The sequence below is a fragment of the Bidens hawaiensis genome, unplaced genomic scaffold, assembly GCF_021521415.1.
Source record: "Bidens hawaiensis isolate Kalapana, Puna unplaced genomic scaffold, B.hawaiensis_p1.1 tig00022575_1, whole genome shotgun sequence".
NCBI lineage: Eukaryota > Viridiplantae > Streptophyta > Magnoliopsida > Asterales > Asteraceae > Bidens > Bidens hawaiensis.
The window spans coordinates 135,086-140,459 of record NW_027493523.1 but is presented as its reverse complement, the minus strand read 5'-3'; the positions used below and the strand labels follow the sequence as shown (position 1 = coordinate 140,459).

Below are 5,374 nucleotides of genomic sequence, written 5' to 3'. Positions count from 1 at the left end.
GCTCGACCTAATTTAAGCTTAGCTTGATTCGTGCTTTTTTGCAAGCCGATTGCGAGTGGCTTGGCTTGTTTATACCCCTCCGGAAAACCAACACACAATGCACAAATGAATTAAACATGCAGAAATGAGAAAATCAAGTACGTGCAGTATAACGTGGTTCGGTGAGGGTGACCTACGTACACTACTGTCTTTTATTAAGCTCGAACAAAGATTACAATTACAATGAGGGTATTTGTAGATTAATAACACGAGCGAATTACTTGGTAAACAAGAAACATAATTAGGCCACTTAACTATTAATTAAACCTGCACATTCCTTTTGTTTCCTCCATGCACATAAAGCCTTCATAATCCGAACAATTTTGACATTGGATAAATTGTTTAGGTCGTGAGAACGATGTCAAGAAATGAGCTCACAAAGAGAAGTGGCGAGAGTTCAAGAAACGATATATTATTAAACGATATTGATGTTTTGAGTAAAGCCTTATATGCAGATAAACCAAAGCCCATAACCGTTAATTCAACCGCTAACCGATCAAAACTGCTTTCAAAACCTCAACTACCCGAAACAAAGTCAAAGTCAAAGTCCAAAGGCAACAGTAACAGTAAGGACAAGAAATCAATTTGGGGTTGGAACACATTTAAATCGTTTAACTATATCCGCAACAAAAGATTTAACTGTTGTTTTACACTTCAAGTTCATTCGGTCGAAGGACTTCCTACAAGTTTTGATAATGTTACACCGTGCGTTAAGTGGAAGAGACGTGACGGTGAGTTGACCACTCGACCGGTCAAAGTTTCGCAAGGTGCAGCTCAGTTTGAGGAGCTTTTGACCAACACGTGCTTGGTTTATGGTAGCAGAAGCGGGCCCCACCACTCTGCTAAGTATGAAGCAAAACACTTTTTGTTGTATGCATCCGTGTTTGGTGATCCCGACGTTGACTTAGGTAAACATAGAGTTGACCTCACTAGATTACTTCCTCTTACGCTAGAGGAGCTCGAGGATGAAAAGAGCTCGGGAAAATGGACTACTACTTATAGGTTATCGGGAAAGGCGAAAGGTGCGACTTTGAATGTTAGTTTTGGGTATTTGATAGTCGGAAATAGTGACGGTGTGGTCAAATCTCCTGTAAAGACATCTGGTCAAAGTCAAAGTCAAATCAAGCGAGGTGAAAGTCTTCATGTTAGTTCTCGGTCTGTGGAAGATGAGGTTTTGCCGGTATCAAAGTCGGATCTTTCTGAATCGGTTAGTGTGTTGTATAAGAAACTCCAAGAAGAAGATGAAAAGTCAATCATTTCTGTTGACTATGAAACATCCGAACCCTCAAATCAAGATTCAAACTTTCCCGACGGTGCGTTTTCTGTCATCGAGCAGGGAATTGAATATCCCACAAAGGAAAATGTAAAACCAGATAAAGAAACTTTAGAATCTTTACTGGTCAAAGAATCCGAAAGTCAAACCGAGAGCAAAACTAAAGAACAAGAATTTGGTGATAAAGATTTACTCTTGCGAGAATTGGAGTTGGCTTTAAATAATGTAATGGACTTGAAAGAAGAATCTGATTCTCAAGAAGAAAATGAAAATACTAAAGAAACTGGAAATTTGCAGGTTAAAATCGGTTATAACGAGAAACGAAAATCACTCGATTTGGATTATGTTACCGAAAGTGTCGCTGATGATTTTTTAGACATTCTTGGGATAGAGCGCGGTCCCTTCGGTTCAACTTCTGAAAGCGAGTCAAACTCGCCACGTGGGCAGTTGCTAAAACAGTTCGAGAAAGATTCCATGGCTAACGGTTCTTCTTTATTCAACTTCAATCTTGACGATGACGACGATAATAATAATGATGATGATGATAATGTTGATATATTGAGGCGAACAACCGAAGAGCCACAAACGAAAACAAAAGCAACAATCTTGGAAGACATGGAGACGGAGGCTTTGATGCGTGAGTGGGGTCTAAACAAGAATATCTTTCAGGGTTCACCGAGTGAGTCGGGTGGTCCGGTTGATCTGTGTCCTGACGAGCCACTTGATCTTCCTCCACTTGGGGAAGGGTTAGGCCCGTTGTCCAGACCAGTAACGGAGGGTTCTTGAGGTCAATGAGCCCTGAGATTTTCAAGAATGCTAAAAGTGGCGGGAACTTAATTATGCAGGTTTCTAGCCCGGTTGTTGTGCCTGCGGAAATGGGCTCGGGTGTAATGGATGTGTTACAAAGTTTGGCTTCGGTTGGTATCAAAAAGCTTTCAATGCAAGCAAATAAACTCATGCCTTTAGAAGATATATCTGGTAAAACCATGCAACAAATTGTTTCGGATTCCACACCGCCTTTGGAGGCACCACACGGGTACGCATATTATGTTTCTTGCAACAATTCTTTTTGGATTTTAATTAAAACTAGAAAAAAAATTGCATAAATGGTCCTTGTGGTTTGATCTTATTGCAAGTTTGGTCCTCAAATGTTAAAAAGTGCAAACTTTTTCAAATTTGGAAAGACACAATTACCCTCACATGAATGACACATGACATCACTTTTTCGATAAAAACTTGGATTAACAGTGGGGACTAAACTTGCAACACTCCCACAAAGTTTGGACTAAGTTTGCAGTTTTTAAAATCTAGTGACCAAACTTGCAATATGGTCAAACCACAGGGACTATTTGTGCATTTTATAAAATTATGTTTTATAAGTTATAACCATATATTGTGCATGAAACATTCATTGCAGCATGAGCCAATGGTTGGACAAGTGTCAACAGGCCACGGGTCAAAAGGGTATGAAACGAGTGGGTCGGATCAAGAATACGTGTCACTAGAGGATCTTGCTCCATCAGCAATGAACAAGATCGAAGCTTTATCGATCGAGGGGTTAAGAATACAGTCTGGCATGTCAGATAAGGATGCACCTTCAAACATAAGCCCGCAATCCATTGGCGAAATCTCGGCTCTCGAGGGCAAAAGAGTAAATTTAGACGGGTCGTTGGGTTTGGAAGGAACGGGTGGGTTGCAGTTGTTGGATGTCAAGAACAAAAGTGGCGGTAATGGTAACGGTGATGATGATATTGATGGGATAATGGGTTTATCAGTTACGCTTGATGAATGGATGAGACTGGATTCTGGTGAACTCGACGATGGTGATGAAATCAGCGAAAGAACTTCGAGAATCCTCGCTGCTCATCATGCGAGTGATTTGATGCGTGCAAGACGAGGCAAAGGTTCGAAAAAAGGCGGTCTTTTGGGTAATAATTTCACCGTGGCGTTGATGGTTCAGCTTCGTGATCCGTTAAGAAACTTCGAGCCCGTTGGCACTCCAATGCTCGCTCTCGTTCAAGTCGAGCGCGTTTTCGTTCCACCAAAACCGAAAATTTACAGCTCTATTTATTCATTATTTAACAAACCCGAAGAAAAAGAGGAAGAAAAGAAAGTTTTGGTTGAAGAAAAGAAAGTTTTGGTTGAAGAAAGTGAACCGGTTCCTCAGTTCAAGATCACAGAGGTTCATCTCGCGGGTGTGAAAACCGGACCTGAACCTGAACCGGGGTCAAATAAGAAGGGGTTCACGATATGGGGTTCAAATGCGAAACAGCAACAGGCGGGATCACGATGGTTGGTTGCGAATGGGATGGGAAAGAAAAATGCAAAACATCCACTTATGAAGTCAAAAGTTGATGATAAGTCTAGTGGTAGTTTGTGGAGTATATCATCAAAGGGTAAAGGTAAGGCGAAGGCGGAGCCACCGGTAAGGAACCCGAGTGTTATTATCGCTAACGAGACGGTTAAGTTACTTAGTGGTGCAGGTTTTGTATAAAGTTATGTTGATGATGGTACTATAATACACTTATAAGTTTTTGGTTGTCCAATGGTTGTGCTAGTTGGACATCATTAAGTTATGTAACAAATGTTTTGTTACTTTTAACTAATGTTTAAAACCAAATCCACTGTAAAGAGTATATGGTGTCTAATTCTTGGAGTGGTGTGAACTTCTGGTGGTTGTGTAATTTTCTAGTAAGTTATTAATCCACACACTGTAAAGAGTATATAGTGGCATACATTAACAAGAGTCAAACTGTACATGGATGCTTGTTTCTTGAAGCAGTGGATTTGATTCATATATGTTGAAAGTCTGTTTCATTTGGGAGCCAGTTGATGAACAATATACATTAGTGACTGGTTTTCAGCCGATTTATTTTCATTTCATGTTAACTCATCACGTGATGATTTTGAAGTTTGATTATGTATGTATATTTGCAACAAAAGAAAAAAGGTCATAATGTGAGGGTGTGTTTTAAACGGATTGTGTCGTGTTATTTATGGTACCGAAATGATGAGTTTTTAACCAAAATGGTGTACTTAAAAAATATGTTATTTAAATGAAAGTGGTTGTGAGTTTTAATGTATTTATAGAGATAAATATAAAGGTTCGAATGAGAATGCTTAATAGCATATTATTTTACTAGATTTTATCCCCCGTTTTTTATATTTATTTTTTGCATTAAAAGGTTGTCTTGTTGTATTTGTATACTCCTTGACCTAACCCTAACAATACATACCTTTCACTCACAACACAACACAACAGACCTATCCATTCATCGATCCACTTTTCTTTCTGCTTCAATCTGGTGAATCGATCCACTTTCGTAACCTTGAATCGGGTGAAATCCATCCACTTTTCTGCTTCAAAGTGAAAACAGACATCAATCGGCTCTTGAATAAGGTTTGAAATTTTTTCATATACCTCGCAGGAATCGATTTATTTTGCTTTGTAACTCATCAATTTGTTACTTTGTTATGGTTTTAATGAACATTTGCTAGATTTGTTAAGATTGAAGGATCTGTTCTGGTTTATAGTTTGTGTGGACGTGATGAACTTTGATTGCTTCCTGGTCTACATCTATGGAGTATGGGAAATAGTTATGATGTATTTCCAAGCTTCAATTTTCGATCATCTCTTTCGTATAGGTATATTTCTGTTTGTTTTCATGATTATTCATATCAAGTTTCTTTAGATCTGTGCTTTTATTTTTCTTAATGTGATTTCATATAGTAATAATTTGTTTTCTCGAATAGAATTAATATCTCACATATATCCTTTTAAAAGTTAAATTTTCAAATATAGCTTTTCAATGAATAAACGAAGAATAAAACTTATTATGATATTCTTCTCTTCGCTTATTCACTGAAATAGTGTTTTTAGTAACTGATTTTGCGCGGTTTAGTATTTATTATGTGTTTAGTATTTACTATGTGATGGGTCATGATATCTTTCTGAAGGTAGTATCTGAAGATTAGCACCATGAGTTGTATATTATCCATTAATTCCATTACTTTTATCAGGTTCAGTAGTTAATTAATTATATACATCCAATTAAATGATTG

The 5,374-nt window shown here is 38.1% G+C and overlaps 1 pseudogene; it reads left to right on the top strand.

The window, feature by feature from the left end:
- Positions 1-389: 389 nt before the first annotated feature.
- On the top strand, positions 390-3,806 carry LOC143565882 (protein PLASTID MOVEMENT IMPAIRED 1-RELATED 1-like; annotated as a pseudogene).
- Positions 3,807-5,374: the final 1,568 nt, after the last annotated feature.